The sequence below is a fragment of the Nomascus leucogenys genome, chromosome 9 (assembly GCF_006542625.1).
Source record: "Nomascus leucogenys isolate Asia chromosome 9, Asia_NLE_v1, whole genome shotgun sequence".
NCBI classification, from domain to species: domain Eukaryota; kingdom Metazoa; phylum Chordata; class Mammalia; order Primates; family Hylobatidae; genus Nomascus; species Nomascus leucogenys.
This window is the reverse complement of record NC_044389.1, coordinates 12,693,522-12,707,428: the sequence shown is the minus strand read 5'-3', so window position 1 is coordinate 12,707,428 and position 13,907 is coordinate 12,693,522. Positions and strand designations below refer to the sequence as shown.

The following is a 13,907-nucleotide window of genomic DNA, read 5'->3' as shown; positions in this document are numbered from 1 at the left end:
TTGAATTTAACTAAACTGATAAAACCCTTTAAAAAGATGTATATGAGACCAATAAGTGGAAGGCAAATGACACAAGATGGAAGGAATTAGGGTAATTTGGCACAGAGAAGGTCATCCCGGCTGTCTAAGCTCATGGCTGTCTTAGGTACGGTTAGTCCAACATCCTCACTTTAGAATGAAGAAATCTGAGACCCAGAGAGTTGGTGGCTGAGCCAGAGAGTTCACTGGGCTCCTGACTTCTGGCATCATCCCAGAGAGCTGGGGCTGGGACTGACAGGCTCTGTCCCTCTCCCCTGTGAGCAGGGTAGGATGATCCTCCCAGGCCAGGTGTATGGAGAGGTTCTGTGTCTTACTCCCAGTTCCCCAGAATCAATGCAGGGTGAGCCTAAACCCAGAAAGCTCTTGTGACTTTGAGGCCAGCACCACTGTGCTCAGGGCACCTGGAATTTCTTGTTAGCAGGCTGGATGTGCACTTGACTCTGCAAATTTTGGCTCTAGCGATAGTGCCACGTACTTCCTTGACTCTGGGAGCTCAAGCATTAAGTGGGAGCGTTTTTGAAGAGGGAAGAGGATGAGCCACGTCTCACATGGCCAGCCCTTTCCCTGCAGTGCCTACTCCAAATAACAAACTGATTCAACCTGTCATTAAGTCATCCTGTTATTATGGACTCTGAACTGGTCCTCCATGGAACCACCTTGCAGCTTCCTCAGTGGAATGGCCTGGGGCAAAGATGGATGGGATCCTTCTCAGTAGGACAGGAGGTGGGAGACCCGTCCCAGGGTCCCCCTCGGCTTCTCTGACAAGATCTTTACAGCCTATTCTGTGGGATCATCATGAAGATTAAATAACAAAATAAATGTGAAAGTTCTGGGATATAATATAGTTTTAATAAATATATGGCAGGACAGGGACTGAATGAGTCAAGTCAGGGACACCTTGGCCAGATGGGTTTCTTAGTTTGAAAAGGTTCTCAGACCTTCCACTTCCTAATACTCCCAAATGGCCCTCATCACCCCATTGCTGTTGATGAATGGCTCCTGTGGCTTTTAGTCCACAGGAAGGAACTGAGCATTCTCCTCTCGCTGAACCTGGAGTTCGGAGGCCAGGAGAAACATATTATACATAATGTCATATATATTATATATTGATCATGCCTATTACCCCAGCACTTTGGGAGGCTGAGGTGAGTGGGTGGCTTGAGCCAAGGAGTTTGAGACTAGCATAGGCAACACGGTGAGACCCCTTCTCTTCAAAAAAAAGAAAAAAAGAAAAGAAAAGAAAAAGAAAGAAACAAAGATGTCAGAATCAGGGAGAGAATTTCTTTTCATAATGGTAGAGAAATTAAACTAGGAGGCCTCTTAAGTCCTTTCTTATAATAACAATACTGAGCCCTAAGTGTTTTGCACATAGTAACTCATTAATTAAAAACAATTCTATGTGATAGATATCATTGTAATTTCCACTTTATGGATGAGGAAACTGAAACACAGCGAATATTAGGTAACTTGTTAAAGATAAGATTTGAACCCAAGTGGTCTGGCACAGCAGCCGGAACCTCTGACTACCCATCACACAGTTCTGCCTCTATTAGAAGAAGACCACTCTGGGGAGCTTCCTGGGGGAGGAGGAACTCTTGTTACAACAATCAATAATCAATCAAATTTCCAAGGAGATTTCTCTGGACCTTTGGAGGGAGATTCAAAAGCCCTTCTCCATCCCACTTCTAGGTCTGCTTGCTAAGTCAGGAATAAAGCTACCCTGGATCTTCTGGAACTTTCTGCTCTCTGAGGCAGGAGGGCATTTGTTTGGCCAGGACGTCCCAGCTCGGAGGCTCATTGGCCCCAGAAACATGGGTGGCCCACTGGAGATGGGCTGTGCCAGTTGGCTTTCAGACGGGAAGCTGCTGGGCGCGCTTGTCCTCCACCACACCTCTGCAAGGTGAACCTGGGACTGGGAGGGACAGCCTGCTGAGGACTGAGAGCGTGGGACATTTATGACTGTCCCACTCCTTCTCTGCAAATTGTCCTCTAAAAGGCTTCCCAGGGCTTGGCTCTGCTTGGTTCTCTGAGCTCCTCCTGCAGGCAGCTGCCTTTCAGTTCACTATTGTATCCCAGTGAATCCAAAATTAGCTTGGTTCACAAGAGAAAATGAGCACAAAACCCCTCTATAGCCAGAGAGTGATTGTCTGCAAAGTCCTATGTGGTAGAAATAACGCTTTGCCCCAAGGAGCCATCTGGCTGTGTGCCCTCTCCCACACACACTTCCATTTGGCACACTTATTGTTATCCTGTGCTGTGAGGGAACAGAGGTACTGGCCATGGATCTATTGCAGAGGAGCCAGCTTATACTCCCACGGTGCTAGGAAGGAGGCGGGACAGGTAAGACAAGCACACAAACGATGGAAAAAACTGGAGAAAACTTTCCACACCTCTTAAGCAACGGGTGCATTTCCCTGTGGTGTAGGTTGAGTACGTAAGCCCGAGGAGACAGGATGGGGTGGACTCAGATGCCCAGGGAGGCAAGTCTTGGTTTGGGGTTTTCAGGAAGGCAGGGCCACTTGTAGAGATGGCAGCTGGTGGTGACCTGGGGTCTGTGGAGGTGGCAGGCAGAGATAGCAACTCGTGTGTCCATGGTGGCACCGTTTTCAGTGCGCCTTCATAACCATATCTCATTTGATCCTGACAGTCCCTCTATAAGCAGTTTGCCACTGTCATTTTTCAGATGAAAACACTGAGGCTTAGAGGGGTTTCTGAGTAGCTGTGAAGTCAGGACTTCACGCTCCTGATCTTTCCCCTGGCCTCCAGTTTGCCACTGTCATTTTTCAGATGAAAACATTGAGGCTTAGAGGGGTTTCTGAGTAGCTGTGAAGTCAGGACTTCACACTCCTGATCTTTCCCCTGGCCTCCAGTTTGCCTGGTGAAGTCACAGGAAGTATCTCCATGGCACCCATCAGCCCTCACAGAGCAGGAAACCTTGATTTCTACAGAGGCTGTTTCCTCCCAGCCTTGTGCAAGGCCCACTGCAGAGACAAAATTATGGTGGCAAAAGTGTGAATGCCAAGGCCACACTGGTAAGAGCCAGTGGCTGGGCAGCTGCAGTCACCCCACCGAAGGTGGAAGGGTGTGGCTCAGTGGCAGGCAGAGGCTGGTCCCCACAGGGAGGAGGAGGGAGCCTGTGGGTGACCCAGGGGCTGCCCCTCTGTCCCCAGGGGAGTGGGTGGAGGCCCGAGGGGGCCTGTGCTGAGATCTTTGGTCATCAGAGGTCGGGGTGGGGGGTTGGGGAGGTAAAGCAAGAGTCTCTTATTTTTAAACCAATCAATGAGAGGACAGCTGTTCTTTGTTTCCATGAGCTCAGCAGAAGAGGAAATGGTTTGCCTGTGAGGGTGGGGGAGGAGGAGAGGGTAGGGTTTTAGGTTAGTGCCCTGGCTGTGAGGAAGTGGAACTTGTTACCCAAGGACTTCCCTTTTAGGCAGAATGTTTGCTTTCCTACCAGGAAGAGTGGCTTGGCTCTCTGCTGAGGCTCTCAGAGGTTCTCCCAGCCTTGGGATCACTGAGTAAAACCAGGCAGCACAATGTCACCCTATGGAGACTGGTATTACCTTGCGTCTGTGTGTGGTGACAGCGGGCATCCTTTGGCCTGCATAGCACAGGGCCGCTCCCCTCCTTTCCTCTTGTCCTCCCTTCTTCCCCAACCCCTCTATCTCAGAGGACAGAGTCTGCTCCCCTAAATTCTACTGGGGCCTTTTTCAGGCCTCCATCCCTGGGATTTGCTGGTAGAAGAAAGGGAATCAGCACTGACTGAGCTCCTACTATGTGCCCTTCCTGGGCCTGGCACTGGGATCACAGAATGAATGAATAAGGCATATTTCCTGCCCTGAGGAGGCGTCTATAGGGGAAGTCGGAATTAAGGCACCTCCAGAATTCTGAGGTCAAGGGAATGTCAACAGAGCTGTGAACAAAATGCCCAAAGCCATGAAAATCTATAGAGAGAGACTTGAAGGGGAGGAATGGGGTAGGAGCTGGCGCTGAGGATGAGAAGGGAGAATTCACCTGGTGGAGAACTGATAGGTGGGGGCTGTTTTCAAAGTATTTTCAAAAACGTTTATTCTCTTGACTCTCACAATAAACGAAGCCAGCCAGAAAGTATTCTCCCCATTTCAGCGATAAGGAAACGCAGGCTCAGAAGGGTGGAGTGGCCCAGGGCAGGGCAAAGCTGGGGTGGAAGCATCGGTCTTGTGCTTCCACACTCATTGCACTTTCATCCAGGCCAGGCTGAGGTCAGGATGGTGGAGGAGGTGGTGGAGGTGATGAGGGACCAGAGCAACCTCGAAGAAAGGTGAGAGGCAGGAGACCGCCAAAGGCAAATTTGGAACACCTGGTGACTCCGGCTAACTCTCCATGTGGTGTCCGAGAGGACTTTTAAGATACTGCTACCACTGCTAATAGTAATAAATGTTACTATTTAATGTGTTTACTATGTGCTGGGTGCGCAAATATTGTGGAAAGAGTGAACATACGTGCAGAATGCTTAATAAACGTGATCTCTTTTTATCTTCAAAAGAACAATACAGGCCAGGTGCAGTGGCTCATGCCTGTAATTCCAGCACTTTGGGAGGCCGAGGCAGATGGATTGCTTGAGCTCAACAAGTTTGAGACCAGCCTGGGCAACATGGCAAAACCCCGTCTCTACAAAAAATACCCAAAAAATTAGCCAGGTGTGGTATTGCATGCCTGTGGTCCCAGCTACTCCAGAGGTTGAGGTGGGAGAATCACTTGAGCCCAGGAGGTCAAGACTGCAGTGAGCTGTGATCCTGCCACTGCACTCCAGCCTGGGGTGACAGAGTGAGACCCTGCCTAAAAAAAAAGAAAAAAGAAAAAAGAATCAATATGATTGATACTTTTACTTCTATTTTTCAGACAAGGAAATTGAGGCTCAGAGAGGTTAGGAACTTGCCAGAAGACCTACTAGCAAGTGGCAGAGCTAAGGTCCCATCTGACCCCAAAGCCCACCCATAACCACTATGCAGTACTGTCCAGGCAGAAACACAAACACTACCCCATTGTTTTTATTCTTCAACACCTTTGGTATCATCCAGTCCCAGGACACTGGCTCCTGAGGAAGGAAGGCCCCTCCCGCAGCCTTTAAAATTTCCAGGCATAAAACCATGTTCACCAGCCACCCTGAGGGTAAGCCTCAGAGACAGGGACTGTGCCCACAGCCAAAGCAAACCTGCCACATCCTCGGCCAATGCCCTGCCAAGGAGGGCCACTAGCTATTTTTCATGCCTCAAACTCCCACTCTATCACAGCACCCAGAGCTTGGGGATGGGGTGAGTTTTCCACCCAGACAGCTCTCTACCATGGAGAGACTGGGCCAGGGGAAGTAGAGAGAGGAAGTAGGTCTTAGATAGAGGAGTGAATGTCGGTGGCTAAGCACTGTGGGTGTGAAGGGATGGTTGGGAGGCCCTGGGGACTTTCCCCGGAGGCTGAGCTAGCCAATTTACTCCCCAACCCACCACAGGCAGGCACGCACACCCATAACTTCAGGCGAGATGAGGCAGGCCTCTGAGAACAGCACTCCAACAGGCTTTATCTGAGTGCACAGCTGGACTCAGAAATCAGAGTGCCCCCCAACCTGCCCCCGGACCACGAAGGCTCCATAATGAGCCCTGAGTTCTCATCGCAGTTTCTCTTCTTTTCTGTTTTTTTTTTCTTGGCCTCTGCCTGGCAGGAGGCCTCTGGAAACCCTCGTTTTTCAGGCTGCTTCTCCGTCAGCCCCTAGGCCAGACCTTTTTATTTGACTGGTCTGGGGAAGACATGGGGAGGCCGCTTGGCTAATGAGAAGCCAGTTCCCGTACAGCAGCGCCTCTTCTGAGACTTTCTGGGGGTCTCTGGAAACACAGATGCCAGTTGTTCTTTTTGTTTGCTTGTTTCAGGACAGAAGAGATTGAGTTTCAATAGGAGACGTGATTGTCTTTAAACACCCATGGGAAAATCCCTAGGCTCTGCAGTAAAAATACACACCATGGCTGTCCATGTCATATGCGTCCTTGACACCACCAGGCAAAATGCACAGGCTATGAAACACATTTGGACGTCCAAAGAGCAGATCCTCCAGAGCACAAACACCTGTACCCACCCCAGGACAGAAGTGCTCAGGCAGGTGTCACCAGCGCAGCCCCTGGCCTCTGACTTCCCCCGCTCCACGCCCCCATTCACACAGAAGCGCAAAGACAGCCCACGACCTTGGCTGGCCGCGCTCAGTCCTTGGCTCCGGCCGCCTGGGCAGGGGTTAACCAGGCAGGCGCGGCCGCTCCCTCCCGCCACCCGCCGCCTCCCTCCCGCGCCGCGTCACTTGTTTTTCTGCTGGGCTTTCCCGCCTCCCGCCGGCCGCTGACGTGGACCGGGGGCGTCACAGCCTCTACTTCGGCTGCCGGGAAGTGCTTCCCTTATATGGGCACAGACTCCGGAGGGGCCGGCAGGGCAGGGGCGCTCGTGGGAAGGGCAACAGCTGCCAGCCATGAAGGGCCAGGCTCTCCTCTCCCAAACAATGCCCAGGCCGGGGCAAAGGTGACCCGCGTTTGGAAAAGGGAGGCTGGCTTCCCCGTCTCCTCCCGAGAGCCAGAGCCCAGGCAGGCCGCCTTCCCAGACGCTGTCGCTCTGCATCCTCCCTCTTTGGGTTTCTCATGAAATGTGCAGAGCTAGATTGAAATGCAGATGACCAGGTGGCCTTTCATAGATGCACTCTGATAGTCCCTGAATGCTCTGCATCCCAAAGTCCACGGCCGGAAGGCTGTGATGCTAGGCCAGTGTCGGGTGGTAGAAAGGACATCCTCGCCTCTGCCTTGGGGCCTTAAACTTGTCTTATAATTCTTCAGGCCCCAGCTTCCTTCTCCATAAAATATAGAGGATACTGGCCACGAGCCTCGTAAGGACTAGATGAGTGTTCTGCTTGGTGTAAAACAGCTTTGCAAGCTGTAAAGTGCTATTCAGACTTACAGATGGTCACTTGGTGCCAGGGAGGAGGAACCTGTTCAGGAGCCCCCTCCAGAACCTGCCTTTCCCGGGCCACACCCATGTGCTGTGAGAATGCCCTTTGACCCTGTTGAAAAGCTTAAGCTGTGTAAATAAAGTCATCCGGAGTTTGCCTCTTGTGTGTACTGTGGCGAGCTGTTTGTCCGGGGCCTCTGTTAGTGAGCAAGTGGTGAGCACGCTTGAGATGACCCTTCCAGCAGGGAGGGGAATCGCGGGTAAGCGGTCATCGTGCGAACGCCTCGCACAGTACTGGACACCGCGCAGCACTTGAGTATCTTCCGTTGCTGCTAGTAAGAACTTTCTCCTTCCAAATCCAGCTCAGCTCAAAACTCCCAGGCCCAACAAGCTATTTCCAGCTGGCACCTTCACTCCAACTCCTTGGTTAATTGTGAATCATGTTTGTGCAGTGTGGCTCTGCCCACATTTGCCTGTCTCCTGGCAGATTTGCGTCTGTGTCCTCGATGTCGACGCTTCTCCCTCCTTGGGAACTTGCAGTGTCCTGAGGGCAGGAACCGTTTCTCCCGAGTCAGAATGAAGAACCCACACTCTCTACCTCTGAGGGTGGGGACTAAATCTCCTTCCTTTCATCACTCTAGGACAAAGATGACAAAAGGTATCCAGATCACGAGGTCAAGTGATTGATTTGTGACCCATGTGACCCATACATAAATGGCAGTGAGCCATAGGGCCAGCCAGACATGGTAAATTTCTGCAGCATTTCTCCTCCCCACTCACTGGCTTCAACGAGCCCCCACGGAACCCCCTCTCAGGGAGGACTGTGCTAGGTTGCCAAGAAGTAGACTGCACAGTGGGCAGGCAGGTACCCTCCCTTTGGAGACAGTTGTCCTCATTAAATGTCAGGCATTTGAAGGTGACACCTAATACCATGCTCCCAGTGGGTAAACTGTTCGTCGGCTGTGCCCAACTGCTCTTTAGGTGCTGGGCAAGATTGGTTCGATGTTTTATTTGAAGGTCGATGAGTGATCCAATAGTCTTCCTCAAAATAGTCCAGATTCCCCTGGAAGTGGGGATGGAGGGTGGGGAAGACATTCCTTCTCATCAGTGCCTCTGGCTTTGGGATCTCAAGTCAGTTCCTTTTGGGAATCATCCTGCTGACCCTGAGCGCTCTCACTGTTGTGAGCCGTGTCAGCTCTGTCTCCTGTTTCTTCATATGAACTCCTTACAAGGTCTGTATGTGCATCATGGGCTTTAGTGAAGGTTGGGGTCTCTTGAGGGGGTTAATTTCGCAAAAATGTAAAGAGCTTAAAAAGGGAGTGTTGGGCATTTCTGTTCTTAAACTTCCCTCGGCTTCCTCTCTCACACTGGCTCTAGGCCCTCCCAACACCATTTTAAAGTTACTCAAGCCCCTTTTTTTTTGCTCCTCTCTCTCAGGAACAAAAATATAGATTCCTCTTGTTTTCTTCTGTGGAGTAATTCAGCTCTAACCCCCAGCCACACCTCTGAACCTGTCTAAGAATTCAACGAGATAGGTCCAAAGCTTCTGAGTGTGTAAGTTCGCAGGCAAAGAGCCACATTTTTTTTTTTTTTTTGAGATGGAGTTTCGCTCTTGTTGCCCAGGCTGGATTGCAATGGCACGATCTCGGCTCACCGGAATCTCTACCTTCCAGGTTGAAGTGATTCTTCTGCCTCAGCCTCCGGAGTAGCTAGGATTACAGGCAAGCGCCACCACATCCTGCTAATTTTGTATTTTTAGTAGAGACAGGGTTTCTCCGTGTTGGTGCAGGCTGGTCTTGAACTCCCGACCTCAGGTGATCTGCCTGCCTCAGCCTCCCAAAGTGCTGGGATTACAGGTGTGAGCCACTGCGCCCGGCCGAGCTGCTTTTTTTAAGCCTGGCAGGTCAGGCTGGAGGATTGTGGTGGTGGTCTTCCTCGACTTATGCAATGTGTTTACATAAGGATATTGACTTACAATAGATTCTACTGAATTCAAAAAGCAGGGGATAGAGAATTGTTCTCTTTCTAGGAGCTTACCCATTCCCACTAAGATAATCATTCTGTTACATGTTTGGGAGCTCAATCGTCTCAAAGCCCTCTTAGACACACCTCATAACCTTCCTGTCACCTTATGAGTTTTTGCCATGGGTTCTACCTTGCTTCTACACAACTCTAATGCTGCAGGGAGGCAGCTGAAACCACCTGGGGCCACCTGACTATTTGACCAAGCGAGGCTCAACCCCTGACCTCAGAGAGTTCCTGAGCCAAGAGGAAAGGAAGGAAACCCTGAAATAAGATAAAAAGAAATGTAGAGATGATATTGATTGTTACTATCCCAGCTGTTATCCTGATTACTTCTGTTGTCGTTATGGGCTCTTATGAAAGGTAAACCCAATTGAGGAAGATACTAAATGCCAACTGAGAACAACTTCAGATTCCTTGGCTCCAATATTCCAACATAGGAATTCATATCATAAATTTCTTCTTGAGGAATGTGTGGATGTAGTGGGCTGGTGGGGGTGGGTTTTAACAGGCTAACTTGAATGCTTTTTTATATTTCACAATGAAAACTATATAATGCAGGTATTTCCCTTTTTACCTTGGCTTCCTGGAGGTTCAAAGATAAATTTAGGTGTCAAAGAAGTATCTGAGTCAAACAAGTTTGTAAATATCTATCTTTCTCTTTCTCCCTCCTACTACCAATTCATTTCTGATCTTTAATAGAACATAAATACACACATATAATTATCCTCTATGTGGTTTAATATTTTAAGCTATCTCAAATTCTTCTTGGAAGTAAGCAAAGTATAAATTATAAGTAATAATAGTTAACATGGACTGACCACTATTACGTGCCAGACACTATTCTAAGTATTATAAACTCATATGATTCTCCCAACAACTCTAAGAGGTGAGAATTACCATTAATCTCATTTTATAGATAAAGAAATTAAGGCACAGAAAGCTTCAATAACTTGCCTAAGATAGCACAGCTAGGATTTGAACCTAGGCAGTGTGGCTCTAAGGGATGTGCTCTGCCCACCGCAGTAGAACAAATACGTCAGTTCAAAAACTTAATTAGCCCATCCGGGGACACCAAAGTAAAAAAGCATAATTATATGCCATCGGGGCCAGTCATCATCAAAACAAAACTGATATAAGGCCAGGTGCCTATAATCCCAGCACTTTGGGACGCCAAGGTGGGCAGATCCTTCGAGGTCAGGAGTTCGAGACCAGCCTGGCCAACATGGTGAAACCCCATCTCTACTAAAAATAACAAAAATTAGCCAGGTGTGGTGGCGCACAACTGTAATCCCAGCTACTAGGGAAGCTGAGGCAGGAGAATAGCTTGAACACGGGAGATGGAGGTTGCAGTGAGCCAAGACTGTGCCACTGTACTCCAGCCTAAGCAACAGAGTGAGATCCTGTCTCAAAAAAAAAAAAAAAAAAAAGACTAATATATCATAACAAGCAGCTCAGACCACCCATTCTTAACCTAAATAAAGATTCCTCTCCACTCCTCCCCAACCTTATTCTTAATGGAAGGGATGGAGGAAGTAGGATTGAGAATCCTTTCCCACCCTTCCCCAGCCCACTCTCACCCCACCACCCCAACCCCCTTTCTAGAGACTTTCCTGACATGTCCATTGCCCTATATGTGCCTTACTTTTTTCTTCAATAATATAGGAAGAATAATGTTTTCATTCCTTCTGTATCACTTGCATGGAGATAATTAGTCAGCTTTTTGATGGACAAAGAGCTGAACAGAGAGAATTTCAGGCAGAGCAAATAATATGAGTAAAGGTACAATGAGCTGAGCACTCAGCTACTCAGGAGGCTGAGGCAGGATGATCACTCGAGGTGAGGAGTTTGATGCTGTAGGGAGCTGTGATCATGCCTGTGAATAAGCCCAGCACTCCAGAGCCTGGGCAACATGGCAAGACCTCACTGTTGAAACTACAAAGGCACAATGGTATGAAAGTGCAAAGTATGTATTTGAGAAACACTGAGAATGGGTTAATTGAGCTTAGAGGTTAGGCCAGATTGTAAAGGCCTTGAAGGCCAAACCAAGAATTCAACTTTCAACTGTAGGGAGCCTTCAAAGCTTTTAAGCATGAAAGAGACAAGACAGACCTGTAGTTTAGGAGCTCTGACAGCAGAGTATGGACTGAGGAAAGGGCAGGAAGGGAAGTACTTCAGGCAAAGAGACCACTTAGGGAACTGTTGAAACTATCCAAGAACGATCTAACGGTTGGTGGCTTCAGTGATGCTGAATAGAAGGTATTTCAAGAGGATAACTGACAGGACTGGGTCAGTAATTGGATATGGGATCCGCTCAGGAAGTAGGGCTCCAGGGTATCTGTCACCTAATCAGGAAAATCCTCTCTTGCTGGCAGGTGATCACGTATTCCACTAGGACCCAAGGAGTCGTCAATGTGAACCATAGATGACAGATTAAGAGGCAGGGTGGGTCTCCTAGCCCAATACTCTTTTGTTACAGATAAGCAAACTAAGGCTCAGGGAACTCCAACCGTCTCTCCCTTTCTTCTGGCTCCTTCCCCCAAACCACATGGATCCCTGGACCTGAGCCCATGGTGCAGTAGAGAAGCACCTCAGGCCCAGAGCCAGGAGGCCGCAGGTGAGAAGCTGCAGTACCTCTTCTTTAGACTCTTTCTCGTGTCCTCCTTTCTGAATCTGTCTTCCTCTTCCCTTCAGCCCCCGTCCCCCAGGTGGTCTCTGGCTGTCACAGCTGTGATGCCAGCTTCCTGCTTGCCCCAGACACTCAGCCCCAGGAGGCCCAGCCCCATTACGGCTCTGCCAAAACAACATCTGGGGAAGCTCCAATAGGTTCAGGGCCTCTTCTCTTGTTTTTCGTCTGGAGATAAAGGGGGTTTATCCTGGGCCCCTGGGAGTGAGGATGAGGAGGGTTTACAACATGTCTGTCTTCTAAATTTGGGAAAGAGGCAATAAATTCAGCTTCAGATCTGCTTCTGTCCCAAGTCCATGTGTTCCCCTGTGAGTTTCCGGCACTCTCAGTCACACCTTCTCGTACCATAGGAGAAGGCCTAGAGGGAGAAGGTGTGGGAGGTCACATTCTTGGGGGGCCTCCAGGATAACAGACTTTTAGCAGATCATTCCCATCCTTTTGCTCCTGATATGCCGAGGGAGTCGCAGAAACAAAAACACATCACTAGGGACCTTTCCAGCCATATTGGTCTGGCCATCTGTCCACGTCTCTCCCCCTTCCCCACCTCCCACCTCATCCCCTCTTCACTCTCTCTCCTGTACCCCCCCATCCTTTTTGCCTTCACCCTTCCCTGACCACACAGCCAGGGTGGCAAAGGAGGGTGAGAAGCCCAGATCATTCCTCTTCCCACAGACACTAGTGGGTTAGTAGAGCACAGCAGCTGAGAAGCAACCCTCAGGGGAATACATGCCTTTAGGGGAGCAGATTCCTTCCTCAGATGGGGCCTGGCATAGAGTCAGCTTTAGTTACAAGCTTGATGAATTCCTAACCCTTTCCAGCCCCTCCCTCCCAGCAGCAGGAGAGTGGGCCTGTGTGGGCCAATGCGACATAGAGTAGCGTGGAAAGGATGAAGAGGTGAGTTAGCGGAGCACACAGCCTGCATCCAGGACCCTGGAGGCCCTGTCCCTCCAAGACACGAAGACCTCTGTGCAGTTGTCAAGGCAGTGGCTGGCCCCTGAGAAGAGAAATGGCAGTTCCCTGGAGATTGTCTTTCTCTGCCCTGTCCAGCACTCTGGGTCTCATGTCTCAGTTGCCAGGCCTTTCTCCTGGAACCCTGTGTTTGGTTGCCACCTCCAAGGCCCAGCCAAGACTAAAATCCTCACCCCCTCTGTGGATGCTGGTCACTGTCTGAAGGGCACATGTTCTCATCCCCATTCCACCATGGGTGTGCTCTGTGCTAGTTTAACTCTCACCACCCTCCTTTCCAAACCCTTTCATTGAGCCCCCTTTGGGCCCAGAAAAGTCCCCTATATCCTCACCCCCTCCAAGCATTTTCTCCATCTCCTGGCATTCCCTCAAACGGGCTGTGTCAGGAGAAACCTGTTTTTCTGCCTCACCCAATACCCCTCAGGATGAGGCAGCAGGTACCAATGCATCTTTGCTCTGTGTTAGCCTTTCCCTGCCATCATTCCTCATGCCTTTCTCCGAAGTTCATTTATCCCACTGTCTCATCATCATGGGCCTTCCTGGCCGCTCTTTCTCATTGACTAAAGATCTTGCCTTGCGAGGGTTAGGGCCTTTCTCTGTACTCTAAATTCCTGCTACCACCTGAGGAAACATCAACTTCTATGTGAGTAGCTGAACTCATTCTGCTCCTGGGCTTCTCTGTGTCTCCAAGTGACCATCTCATGCACTCAGCCTCCAGCCCTCACCCCCAGATAGACACTTGGAATGCTGATACCAACTCCCAAACCCACGGCGGTCCACCGCTGGCTCCCAGGGGAACCCAGTAAATATTCCTTGAGTAAGTAAATACAAGAATAAAGCCAGGGTCACATGATGGGAGTCTGGCCTAATGGAAAGGGCCCTAGACTGGGTGGGAGATCTAGGTTCTGGTCCTAGCCCCACCACTAAGTAGCGGTGTGACTTTGGACATCTTTTTTTCATCTCATGGCTTTCTTTTCTCCAGCTGAAGAATTAAAATTTTTGTGTAGATTATTTCTGAAAACCCTGCTTCTGACAGTTGGCAATTATGAGACATGGTTTGCTGAGCATCTATGATACTTAGGTAGTATGCCAGGTGCTTCCTATAAATTACCTCTCATATACCTAATAACTAAAGGCCAAGTGAGGTGGCTCACGCTTGTAATCTCAGCACTTTGGGAGGCTGAGGTGGGCAGATCACGAGGTCAGGAGTTCAAGACCAGCCTGGCCAAGATGGCGAAAACCC

At 49.6% G+C, this 13,907-nt stretch overlaps 1 long non-coding RNA gene across 2 annotated transcripts; it reads left to right on the top strand.

Annotated features, from left to right (window-relative positions):
* The first annotated feature begins 2,912 nt into the window (after positions 1–2,912).
* On the top strand, positions 2,913–4,560 carry LOC101175889. Of its 2 annotated transcripts, none has more exons than XR_178711.3 (3): positions 2,913–3,071; positions 3,751–4,068; positions 4,267–4,560. It is a non-coding gene; the product is annotated as an uncharacterized LOC101175889 (long non-coding RNA). The 2 variants fall into 2 exon arrangements; XR_178710.2 differs by lacking the exon at positions 2,913–3,071 and adding an exon at positions 3,461–3,592 and having other exon boundaries at positions 3,751–4,012.
* Positions 4,561–13,907: the final 9,347 nt, after the last annotated feature.